Source organism: Empidonax traillii, unplaced genomic scaffold (genome assembly GCF_003031625.1).
Source record: "Empidonax traillii isolate 1590-97213 ecotype Southwest subspecies unplaced genomic scaffold, ASM303162v1 scaffold806:size288228, whole genome shotgun sequence".
In the NCBI taxonomy this organism is placed as follows: domain Eukaryota; kingdom Metazoa; phylum Chordata; class Aves; order Passeriformes; family Tyrannidae; genus Empidonax; species Empidonax traillii.
In genome coordinates, this window is record NW_020955999.1 from 270837 (window position 1) to 284319 (window position 13483).

Sequence of the window (13483 nt, forward strand, 5' to 3'; positions counted from 1 at the left end):
CTCCTGCTCCCGCCGGGGCCGGGGCCGGGGCCGGGACCGGGATCGGGATCAGCCCTGGGAGAGCTGATGTTAAACGGAGCACGGCCGGGCGCGGGGGAAGGACAACGCTCGTGCTTTTCGCAGTGCGCTTGTGGCTCTCGGAACACTTCTGCCTGGCCGTGTTTTCAAGGCTAAAATTATTTCAGCGACGGATTTGCAGTGGCACCAAGAGCAGAGCAAAGTCTGCCTTTTCATTCCTCTCAATTTACCATCACCCTGCTTTAAATGAGTGAAATTAAACGGACTTGAAGGACAGATGACAACCTGCCAATGCAAAAAAAACCACCCTAAACAAAACAGACAACAAAAAACCCCCAAACAAACAAAACCCCAAACAACACAGGAATTTTTTTCTGTTCCTCTACATGCTTGGTCTCTGTTAATTTGCCACTGTTCCAAATTACACTGAAATCCAAAGGAAAAGGGAACAAGCTGAAAGGTCCCAACCTGTCTACTCAAAGATCTGTGTAGGTGTTCATCTTTTAGGGGGACATCTTGCTTCATTTTTTCTGTCAGTAGAAGTAGAGCTAGAGAAGTGAGGTAGAATGTAGCCCTTGGCCTCTGGTTGCCCCAGCTGGCCAGAGGGTAGGGCAAGAGCCTGGCAGGCTATGGCATTCCATGTTGGTGACTATGGACTCTTCTCCACTCCAGAAGACCCTGGACAGGCAAGTGTGTGTGTTGCCTGTTGTGGTGGCAGCTCTGTGAGGGTGCAAGTGGTCCCAGTACGTAGGTGGAGGCAGGAGCCTTCTCACAGCCACTCCACAAACACGGAAGACAACAGGAGAAGTCCATGCACTTTGATGTGGTTCTCTAGGGCCCTGGTAAGCTGCCCAAACTAGTTTAACCAGGCCCAGAGGCAGCAGAGCGAGGAAGAAACGGGCTCTGCTGAATAGCCAAAGGAGCGCTTCCTTATCACCCTCATTCCTGGGGAGCTTTTGCCCAGAAGTGAGCCTGTCCCAAAGATACAGGAGCGAGATAGTCCTGCCTGACACTGAAAGAGAAACATGTTTTGTTAATAATTGTGAGGAGGCCATCTGGGGTCAGTAACTTGGTTCTCCTTTTCAAGGAAGGATAGGCAGGTGCTAAATTCAGGCTTGCAGAGTAATCCTGCTTGGGATGCAGGCTGTGACTGCCACTGCTTCCCTCTAATGGCCTTGGAAGGAGAAGGGGCACCTAAGGACGTTTCTGAGACTTCAGGTGGGTTGTGCCTTTAAACAGCAGTGTCCATATCTTTCGGTGGATGCAGAGTGACTGTCAAATAGGGAGGGATGTGACTCACCTGGCAAACTTGAAAGGGTGACAGTCTGCAGCCAGATTTGGAGATCAAAGCCTTCAAGAGCTTCACCCTGAGCTGCATGGTAAGCTCCTCCACAGGCATTAAACTAGTCTAACTGCAGAATGAGCGGAACACTCAGCATTCACAATTTTCTGCAGAAAATAAATGGGGAGGAATTGTTGGCCCTGTAGAATTTGGGCATCTGGCCAACTTGACCAAAATATTGTTTAAAAATAAGGTGATGGTTTTTCAGAATTTTAGGCATGTGGTTTGAGAGTTTTTAGCTAAATTCTTGTAAGCATTATCCTGTTAACATGAAAAATGTTAGTAGTTTTGTAGACTTTCTGATAGGGCTGTGAGGCAGAGATGCTAATAATGAATCACCTGGGTGGCAGGTATTATAACCATTCAAAAATAGAACAGAAGCCTTTTTTTATTATTTTTTTTTAAATGTTTTACAAATACTGATTAGTCCTATACCAAATAAGATTTGTCTCCTTTTGTACCCTTCTTCCTACAGGAAAAAAAAAACAAAACAAAACCAAAAAAACACATTCTTTCGGGAGTGGTTTTGGTCTTTTTGTTTGGTTGTATTTTTTTTTTTCTGGAGGGGATGTTCCTTGATTTCAAGCTTGGGAAAGGAAACCCTCAGTGGTAAATAACTGGGTAAGGATCTAGCAGGATGGGCTTAAATGAAAGTGCCTCGTTCAGCGACTCCTCTCCCTTCTTAATTGTACAATGGACTTTCTCAACACTGCTTCCTGGTATTCATCCAAGACCTTCAGCTCTGATACCTGTGAACAATTAGCATTCTCCCACATGGCACACAAGCACTTGGATTTAGCAGTGTATTTGTGTGGCAGCAGTTTAACCTCCTCAAGGAATTTTTCTGTCCTCCTCCTGTCTTTTTCTTCTGTGTTCTTTCCTCACAGTTGTTTTTTGCTGATTTATTCAATTTATATGCAGATTCTAAATACAGCTGTTTCTATGTGATGCTACTGTCTTTTCTCCCTTAAGAAGCTATAATTGCACAAAAATGTCAGTTTTTAATTGTGCATATCTAGTAGTCCCTATATAATGTTAATGCCTGCTTTTCAGTTTGTTGTAGCAGTAAGGTGCTGATGGGAACATAATGTTCCACTCTCTCATATGGCAAAAAAAATGAAGCGGTTCCTGGGCATTCTGTGAGGTTTCTTTTATTGCTGTCCTCATCCTCTACTGCGTTTGAACAGGGTATGTTATCAGTTGTCTCTTGACTGGTCAAAAGCACAATACAAGAAAGTGGAAGCAAGAACTCCTGTGAAATTACATTGCTTGCTGTTATATAGCTTGGCCATTGGGAGACAGGGAGTTAGACATGTGGTGCAGAACCTCTTATATAAGGTGTTAAAATGGGTTTAAAGTCAACGTCTAATGAGAGACTCTTAAAGGTACATCTCCAAATCAGCAGGACTTAACTGGTGTGGAATATGTACAGATGTGCACAGTCTGGCAACTCCTTGTTAAGCAACTGAAAAGTTAAAATGGTTGATTCCTATGAGCTTCCAGAGAGTGGAAGGTCTCCTAAACAACAGCTTTCTTTGAGTGAAGCATTGCTCAGCCCTGGTGCTAGTTTTATCGTGCAATCATGAGGCATGAAAATTGCCATATAAAAAGTCCTCAGTGCTGCAGTACTACTTTTAAAAAGGAAACCAAGCCCCAAATTTTTGTATGTTGTTGCATTAGCTTCCATTTTTCATCAGAAAACACACAGTCTGAATGATAAGTTTACAAAAAAATAACTTTTTCAAGTGTGATGAGGTAATAGAAACAGCATAGTAGCATCTGCATGCCAGTCCTTTGAATATCAGCTGCAGCTGAAACACTTCAAGATTAAGCATGTAATGCCTGTGATCATCTTGGTCTTCAGCAACCTGTGCAAGAAATTGACTTCAAGGATCAAAGTTACCCATATTTTACACCAGAAAAGCGTGAATTACAAATAGCTGGAAATTTACCCTTCAGTGATTATTTATCTGTCAGTAGAGACCTTTAGAACAAGGGAGAAATGGAACTGGCCCTTACTTTTTGAACAGTTTTTTTTCTTGTAATGACTAAGGTTTCTTAACCAATATACTTTGCATTTAAAAGTGGAAATACTTTTACGTGGAACTTGGAATGTGTAAGTCTTACAGCACGTACTAACAATGTTTTGTCTGACTGACCATTTCTTATTAATTATAAAGCTAGAAGTAGATTGGGTTGATAAGGCATAACCCTGAAGCTGCTTCCTGTACATGATCTTTCGTGTTTTTAAAATTCTTTCCTTATCACATTCTCATCATATCTGGGATCATGACACAGGCCTTTAGGGGATGACAAGCTGTGGTCCTGTGGGATTTTTGTTTAAGTCTTCTAGCATAAGTTTTAGGAAGCTTCTATTGAGTAGGTAACACTTTCAACTTGACGATAGCATGCTGTCTGTACTCTGGCATGCAAAGACTAGTACAGGAATACAAAACATTGACATCACAGGCAACAGTCTGAAGTTGATATTCCATAATTCAGTGTTTATGCTGTGACTAGAGCAAGCTAAGATTTGACGGGCTTTTTAGCTCCAGGAAAGCCTAGCAAAGTAATTAAAACTCGCAGTGTTGCTTCAGTCTTAAAAAGTATCTTTTAAATGTAGACAGCTCTTGCCCCTCACTGAACTTGAACTAAATATTGAAGACATTTCTTGAAATAAGACAAAATACATTGAGAAACAAGAACAGGGTGTTTTTGTTTGTTCTGGAAGTTCAACTAAGTTCACTGAAAGGCTGACATTACATCAGTGACTACTGCTAATTGCTTTCTTCATAGATCACCTTTTTGCGTCATAAAACCATTTTTTTAAATGAAAACCTAAAATATCTCCTGTCCCTTTCTGTAGAACATATAGCTCTGGTGCCACTAGTTGGCTTTCTTTTTTTGGGGGGAAGGGTAGGACTGAATCCATTTGATGGACCTAGTGAGCTTCTTCTGTAAAGCCCAAAAGCATATGTTGTGTCTGCGCAGCATCTGAAGAAAATGCTTCACAGAAGTATGTAGTATCAGCAGGGAACCTAGGTTGTAAAACAAAATGCAGATCTAAAACACTGGAAAAGGCCATCCTCTGTGCCATGTCCAACTTGCAATTTCTTAAGTCTAAGCTGATGTTTCATTAAGGCAATTCTGTACACAAATAAGGCAAAAAATGTCACCTTTAAAAAATCCATTGTTGTTCTTGAAGTGTTTGTACTCAGTTTATAATTGATACTTAAGCTGTATCTGTTCATCTGACTTGCTTTTGTTTTGTTCAATAAAATGTTGCTGCACTGTTCCTGTGGAACACCTTAAATTATTGGAATAGAGTGACATCTGGCAAGTATTGACTACTTTTGTTCCATCAATAGCACATTTTTCCATCTGTACTTTGATTAAAAAGAAAAAATTGAAGAATGTCAAGTGTGAATGTGCATTTTTTCCCAGTTATATTTTTTCTGATCAGTAGAGTCTGTCAGGGGGACACTTAAAAAAATAAACTTATTATGTAATGAGTCTCATTTCCATTTAAAGTATTGCATGCATTCTTTCCTACTATTGGTTATCTTGGTCCATACTCAGGTCTACTCTTCTTCCACTCAGTGACTTGAGTCCTTGGTGATTACACTGGTGAACACAGAAGGAAAATGGTACTCAAGGGAATGCCAAGAACGCGAGAGGTAAACAATCTGGAGAGATAGAGAAGATAAAACAATTACTATATATATTTTTCAAACAGTTCTTTCTTTCATTTGAATAGAAGCAAGCTTACAGTGACCCAATACAGCTGGTAATAAAATGGCAGGATAGCTCTGACCTGAGTGGAAGTTCTTTAGTGGATAACTTAACCAGGGTGTTGTACTTGTCAGGAACCAAAGTTGTTGTCTGAGCAGTGTGTACATCTCTACCACCTAGCAGTTTGCTTAGAAAAGCAAATACAGTAGACATCATGCTCAAAAATGTTTAATGGAGGATGACAGTGCTGGAGCATTTCAAGAGTGTGCTCACTGAGCTAAAGCAGTCGCCACACTGGATGGGAGAGTTTGATGACAGCTGTAAAACATCAGTCTTCATACCCATGGATCACTGGAGAACTGAGTTTTGGACCCTTAGGTTTACTTTAACGTTCACATTTATTTGTGTCAGGTCAAACCCAATACAAATCTTATGTGAGAGCTGGCACAGTTACTCCCTGTGTTACCCACAGGAGAAATTACAGGTGCTTTTGTAGAACCATGCTGTTTGGAAACAACCTCTGGAGGTGAGCTGATCTAATCTTCTCTCAGAGCACAATCAACTGAATTCAGACCACCCTGTATCAATGCAGCATGTGGATTTGTGCAGCATGCAAGCAGGTCTCTTAATAAATAAGCCAGTGTTTCTATGAATTGTATCTTCATACGTTAGAATGCCTTTAGTAAATCATGTGTTTGTTCCCACCAGAAGAATAGGGATAATAGAAGAATCCCGGTTTCTTTCCTTGTGTGTCCAGTTGCGCTTTGTGGGTGCAGTACGGCATCATGATCAGTTATGAGAGTATGCTGACCTGTTTGTCTGACTTCCTTCATTCTTAGGCGCCTGGTTGCTAAAGTAGCTGGTTGCATGGTTGACCAAGTGGCACCTGAGTAACAATATCTTCCAGTGCTGTTAGAAGGGGATTAAGATTTAAGTAGACGCTAAGTTGCTTTACTTTTGAAAGTAGCATCTAAAATACTAATTTAGAGGCAGTAATCGTGAAATATAGACTTCATGTTGGGGTTTAGAGACATACTGTAAGTGATGAGCAATTGAGTTTTGTCATGCTGAAGCAACTTGGTCATTATGTAGGACAGAAGACCTACATTCATGAATGGTCAGGGGTTTGCTCTCAAAACGTTTACAAGATCATAAAATTCTTCAGAAACAACTTCTTGTGAGTACCAGTTTAGAGTACTTCCAGAGGAATAAATAAATAAAAGGCAATAAAGATTGTCATCTTCTAAATCTACATGGTATGAAATAAGGTTGAGAAACTGGTCATTCTGGATGAGTAGCAATCTTGCAGCTCAACTTGAACCTCCGAGTTTGGTTTGGTTTTCATATTCAGCATATTTGCAGTATGCTTCCTTGCAAGTAGCTGAAGTTGCGTGTTTGTACCTTTCAGAGAAAATTTTTATGAGTGTGGATTCCTTCCAGGTAATTTGATAGTAAAGGGGAAGTTTGATTAGGGCATAGTTATGCTTTAAAGAACAACTCAGATGTTTTGGATGCCCTGAGATACCTACAGCAATTTGGTGGAAATTGGCTTTGAGTGGGGATTATCGTGGAGACTGTAATTTGATTCCTATTGCTTTTCTGGGCATCTGAAGATGGAGAGGGAACTGCTTATGTGTGAGCATAACAGGCCTATCTATTGCCAGAGAGTGCTGGTGGCACTGGTAGGTAATTTGGCCATGCAGAGAAAGCGTGTCCTTCCAAGGACCTGTTCTGCACTGTTCTGTCTGCATTGATGCTTTTTTTGGTTGGGTTTGGAGGATTTTTTGTTGCCATGTTTTGTTTTGGTTTTTTTGTGTTACTGTCTAGCATGTCAGAGTCTATTACTGTTCCATCAGTTTACAGTGTTCTATATAGGTAAGTAAAACTTTTTATTCTTTCTGTAAGTAGTTAATTGCTTTTCAGTTCTGTCTGTATAGAGTAAGTATTCAGATACTTCAGCCATAGAAGTTCATATATTATACTTTAGGCCTCTGGTACTCTTTATTAATACAAACAGCTAATTCCTACCCCCAGTAAACCTGTCTCATGTTCTTCCTCGCCTACACCAATGTGCAAATGCAAAATAACAGAGAGGTTCAGGGTATCACTCTGAATATGCAAGTGGAATCACTCAACATGGATACAGCAATAATAGCTTGAAAACAGCAAAGGGAAAAGTGGTCACAGAGGGCTTGGTTCCACTGGCTTAGAGCGCTGTTCAGATAAATGCTGCTGTGATCTACCTCTCCCTTTGTAGTGGCATTCCTGTTTGTCTAACCTCATGGTGAACTGGTTTAAAAAAATCAAATCAACAGGAAATTTCACTTCATTTCTCTTTTTCTTTTGCTAGGGTTAGCTTTTTGCTTGAATAAATTCCTCCGCAGTTCCACTATGCAATCAGCTGAGTGGCAGTGCTGGCACAGTGACTGTCATCTGCATGGAGGAAGAAGGCAGAGTCCATGCATTATTCCAACCATAAGTGGGTTTCAATTGTGTCTTAGAGGTCCCCAGTTACGCAGTTCTTGTGCATCTTGCTTTGTCTTGTTCTTCAGTTACACCTACTTCTCTTCTTCAGGTCTATTTACAAGACTCACTTTTATGACTTCACTAATAGTGAAATGTTCCTCAGAAATGGTGGCACCCACCAAAATAGTTGGAAATGCTTCTGGTGGTGCAAAGACTATTAGGGATTGAAACTCTTTGCCTACCATTTCCTCATCAGCACGGCTGTCACCCCTGGCCTCTTTGCCAAAACTTATTGCCCCTCTCCAGCAGAGGTGATGGAGTGTAGGGTGAGTTGACAAGGTTTCAGTTAAAAACAGGGATAGAATCATAGGTCTAAATCCAAATGGTAGGTAAAGAATACATGCTCTGGGGGAAAAAAGAATATATCCCTAGGTCTTGGATGGGGAAGTAATTACAAAAGCTGAGGTTTCCTATATGACAGACTTTTAAAAAACATTTTTCCTGTAGATAAAATGTGAGAAGGTTTGTCCCTAGTGCCTTTTGTTTTTGTTGTTGTGTGATAGGCTGTGAGATGGAATTAATTCCAAATAAAAACAAGCAAACAAACATTTGTATGTAGCTAATTGTGTTTGGTTTATAGTTTACCACTCAATCTTCTGGGTCTTTTTCTAGGGTACTATAACTTATTTTGGTTTGTGGTTTTTTGGTTGGTGTCTTGATGTGGGGTTGTTTTGCTTTGTTTGATTTGGTTTGGTTTAGTTTTGGTTTTAAGTGCCAGGAAAAGACTTCAATGCCATAATGCTCTTATTGCAGATAAGGACAGCAGTGGTAAGAGATTCAAGAATGCTTTACAATAATTGTCAACCTTTAAAAATTTCTGGAACTTGCTAGATCTTGACTGCTAATTCTCTTCAGTGTAATTGTACTGTATGGATTTGTAAATATCTCTTATGTCTTCTGTTCTTATTTGATTGTTTGATCTGCATTGTACCCAGAAATGCAAACTCAGATCTGATGTTTGTAAACAGTTGCTTGTATACATCGTTGTACAAAAGCAGAAAAACAAGAAAAAAAAAAACACAAAACAAACCTGTTTAATGCATTCATACTGTGTGTTCACTACCGTGCTCTTAATGAGGACTTCAGAAGTCCCACATCTGAGGGCTTGTAGAGCAGTGCTGTGCCAAATTGTCTGTTGCTTCCTCATTAAGGTTTACCAAGTACTGAGTTTTGGTTTTGTCAGAGATTAGTTCCTTGAGGAAGCGAAATGCTAAACAACATTAAAGGCTATTTAAAAGTGCTCTGAGAGTAAATCGACGGCAGAAGCAGCAGAGGCAGTAGCGGCACCCAAGGTAAGCCCGGGGTTTAAAGCTGTAAATTCAAGCAGCGCAGGGAAGTTCCCGAGCCCAAGGACACCTGATCAGCAGCCCCACCCGGACCCGGCAGGTCTTGGCAGCCAATTAGGCAAGCAAAGGGCCCCTATTAAGGACGTTGCCAGGACCATCTGCGGGAGATTTAAAGGGCTCCAGGGAGCGTGAGTGACACGGAGGGCAAAGGGGAATGTGGTGTGGCAGTTTGTGCAGGAAGGGCACAGCCACTCTCCTGCCTCTGGTTGTGTGTTGGGTGTGGATATGGTGGTTTTAGTTTTGGGGTTTTTCTTTTTCTTCTCCAACTTGACTAGATCCAGCAGTGGTTTACAAACGACCAAAAGCCATCACTGCTGCTGCCAGCAGGAGTGTGGTGGCCCAGACAGAACCCTCCCAAGAAAGACACAGCTGTGTCTGAGTCTGGTGTTAGTACCGCAGGACAGTGCAAAACACACCTGTGAGCAGTGTGAACAGGTGAATGATCTGCTCTGTCTAGTGGCAGAGCTTAAGGAAGAAGTGAAAAGACTGAGGAGTGTTAGGGAGAGTGAAAGAAAAATAGACTGGTGGAGTTTTAGTCTTCCAAGCCTGAGAGAAGCTCAGCAGGAGACAGATATGTCCTGTCACTCTTGCCATTGGGCAGAAGGAGGAGAACCTTCTGGATGGGGGGTAATGAAAGTGAGTCCCTGCTCAGGGAGGTGGAAGAGTCCCCTCTCAACCTCAATCACCTTCCCAGGTGCCCTTACAGAATAGGTGTGAGGTCCTGGATCTAGAGGGTAGGCAGATGACACTAGAGAAAAAAATCTGGACAGTCTCCCAGTTGCACTCTGTCTATCAGACAGATCATGACATCAGGTGTTAAGAAGAAAACAAGGGTGGTTGTAGGAGGTTACTCCCTTTTGAGGGGAACTGAGTGCCCTGTATGCTGCCCAGAGCCATGCCACAGGGAACTCTACTACCTCCCTGGGGCTTGAATAAGGGATATTACCAGGAGACTCCAAGAACTAATTCAGCTCTCTCATTATTACTGAGTGCTGGTTGTCCAGGTTGGCAGTGATGAAGTTGACAAGAGGGCTGAATACCAGTGCAGTTAAAAAGGACTTCAAGGCTCTGAGTCGATTGTTGATGGGACAGGAGAGCAGATGGTGTTCTGTTCAATTCCTTCAGTAGCAGGGATGAATGATGGAAGGAACAGGAAAACCCATGTTACCAATAAGTGGCTTAAGGGCTGGTGCCATCAGTGGAATTTTGTTTTATTTGATCATGGGGCAATTTTTACGGAACCAGGCCTGCTGAGGCAGATGGGCATCATCTCTCTAGCGCTGGCAAAAGGTTTGTAGCCCATGAGTTGGCAGGGCTGACTGAGAGGGCTTTAGACTGGGTTTGAAGGGGGAAGGGGATGAAACCAGTCTCTCCTAAGATTTCTTGATTGAAGTACATTATTGTGAGTCTCAAAAACTGGTGATGATAAACTTCATAAATGTTTGAACTAAAGAGTGATTAAGCTTGATTTAGGCAAGTTGTGGCTATGAAGTACTTGCCAAAATTGTTACTTCATTATATCCTGCTCCTAGGGAAGGGAGATCCTGATTGCAGCTGTGTAATAAGTAGGCCACACCATGCTTTAGCAAAGAAGCCAAGAATATAATGTATAGCAATAAGTTCATTTGAGGTGATACCTATAGTTATGTGATGAACTGATGTTGAAGCTCTTTATTGCCAGCAATCTGTGCTGTTCTTACTGTGTTCAAGTTTTCCTGTGTATTCTTGTAAATACAGATCTTAAGAAGAAAAAAAAAAAGACATCAGATTTATTAATGCAGCTAAGAATATGCAAAACAGGTGATGCATCTTCACATGGCCCATTGGACTGCTGCATGAAATCTTCTGCTGTTACACTGTGTAGAAAGACTGGATGTTTAAAAAAAATTATTAGAAAAAAGAGAGCAAGCAAGGACTGGAAAATTAAGTTGTCAGATTCTCCAGCTGCAGTAAAAAGCAAACTCAGATTCTAGTTGCTGAGATTTCTACAGCACTTGGCTAATAATGCATTACCTTGCTGTATTCTTGACTTCTATCAGCTATTGTGCTGAAGTAGGGGTCCTGGCTGTCGGAGTCTTTCCCACTTTCCGTGCCCAGGAATGAATGGCTGGAGCTCTGAGAGAACAAATTGTCTGGCTCTTTTTTCCTTTCATTTTAGCCAACCTTGTTTCCAATCTGGTCTGTAGATAGCAAGCGGGGACTGGCTATGAATAATGTCTGTGTTGCTTAAAAGTGACATCTGTGACTTGCCAAACTGCCTACGTGAAATGCTTCCAATGATCTAGCTGTTGCTCATGCACCCTTGTAGGAGGGGGACAGCAGCCTTAGGGCAGAACCAGAGTGCCCTGCTTCCCTTTGTTGACCTTGGGCATGCACTGCTCTATCCCAAGATCCCAAATCCTGGTGTATGTGATCCACTTTGAAATGGTGCCAAGGCTGGAGTGGAGCCACACGCCATTCCTGTTGCTGATGGCTGTGCCTGTTCCTGCTGTCATACAAGTGGTAGAATGCAGGAAAAGTAGGAATTAAGAAACCCTGTGTTCTGATACATGTCTGTTTCTTAAAGAACTTATGTATCAAGATTGACTCATGAGGATTTCACAGAGAAAGCTGAATTTCCATTTCAAGGGTTAATACACAGATCTTTTGAAAGTGATAATACGGACAGTAGATTGTCCTGGTGGTGGCTGAGAAGTATAATTTAAGAGACTTCTGAGCTTCATCTGCCTCTGAGAAGGGAACAGGATAGTTGCTCAGCTGTAATTAAAACTAGGATCTAAAAGGCTCTCATTTCTCTGAGTAGCGGGCTTGCATAGTGCAATATAAAAGAACTTTGATTTGAAGGGCTGCAGTTACTTACTGCTAGCACCCATAGTCTGGAGAAAATACTGATGACAGATTGCTCTCACTGTCATGGCAAATTCTTTATTTCACTGTATTTCATGATGCTGCCAGGGTTTAGCCTAGTGATTGTGGCATCTTTCCCTACCTGCCCTAAGGTGTGTGTAGTGTTTGTACTCTGTGTCTTTAAAGGCAGGTCAGTGTTAGCAACCATTCAGAAGAGATGCAAAGACCTTTTTTGTAGGTGGGAGAAAAACTAACAACAAAGACAGTTAATTGAACAAAATCCACTCATTTATTTGTAACCTTTCACATCTGTTAGCTGTCCTGAGTGTTGGTTTAACAAGGAATCTAGAGATAAACTTAAGTACTGAAGAAGACTTGTTTGCCATGCTGACATCTTTCTTCTCGGTTGGTAAAATCAGGAAAATAACTCTCACATATGGGTTGTAGTTGTGCAGAGAGGTGGTTTTAGAAATTGTTCTCATAGTGAATTCTGTTGAAGAAGCACTAATTACAGCTTTGAAATCTACTGAAGCAAATGACTGAATGCTGTCTTAAGAATACTATTACTCTGAGTTGGACTTGATGATCCTTGGGGGTCATTACCAACAGGATGTTCTATGATTTTTTTAAAAGAAAATCCACAACATGAGATCCTTAGAAACTTAAATAGAGTTAAACTTGTCAACACCCAATTAAGTTATTTTTTGGCCTTTTTATCTCAGTTTCTTTGAGACAGCATGTAATTAAAATAACTTATAGCTTTGGTCATGTTAACTTAATAGCATAGCCTGAAAAAGATCCACAAAACATAACTATTACTTGTTTTTACCAATTGATCATGTAAAGTCAAGGTACTGAGTTTAGTTATGCCTAAGGAAATCAGATAGAGTTGTGGGGTAGGATGCCTTTGCACACAGACTGACCAAGTTTGTGTGCAATTTGTCTCCTGGATATTCTTCTGGGACTTCTACTACACACAAATGAATAAAGCTTTACTGCTGTATCGGTATTTTTTAAGCCAGCAGGAGAGGTTTAGGGCTTGGGGTTTTCGCTCCAGAGTTGCTTTTAACTTCACATCTATACTCTCCAAAAACCTAATAGCTAACAGGATGGGTTATTCTCCATCATCTGTGTAGTTACTGATTGGTTGTTTTGAGGAACTATAGTATGCAGATACGAAGACAATCCTTTGAAACCAACTCTTGCGTCTGCACACAAGGTTTCTCTTGCAATGGATGAATAACTTGGTGTTAAGGTGTGTACTTACAGAAGTTCTGTTTCCTGTCTAGCCAGGAGATGGCTCTGTCTAGCCATTCCCAAAGGACATCAAGATTTCTGAAACTAGAGATAACTGGTATTCCTTGGGAGATCTAAATTTGGTGCTTTGTGCATCTGTTTCATGAATTTCAGGATACCTATAGGGAAAAGCTTGAATGGGAAAGAATTCTTAACAGAATTACAGTAAGAAAAATGGATGCATATGGACATGATTGCCTGTAATTGGAGATCTGTTTGTAGAAGGTCAAGGTAAAGGCCTTACAATAACCAGAACCTGGCTAAAAAAGCCTGGCAAGCACTCAAAGAGTTGTCTTGCTGCTGGAAACACAGCCTTTGAGCTGAAGCATAAGCAGCTGTGAAGCATGGTTTTCTTATTTTTCTACAAGTGTTGTAA

At 41.2% G+C, this 13483-nt stretch overlaps 1 long non-coding RNA gene across 1 annotated transcript; it reads left to right on the plus strand.

Annotated features, from left to right (window-relative positions):
• Nucleotides 1–361: 361 nt before the first annotated feature.
• On the plus strand, nt 362–12723 carry LOC114066749. The gene is made up of 3 exons (XR_003573237.1): nt 362–560; nt 11400–11405; nt 12712–12723. It is a non-coding gene; the product is annotated as an uncharacterized LOC114066749 (long non-coding RNA).
• The last annotated feature ends 760 nt before the right edge of the window (nt 12724–13483 follow it).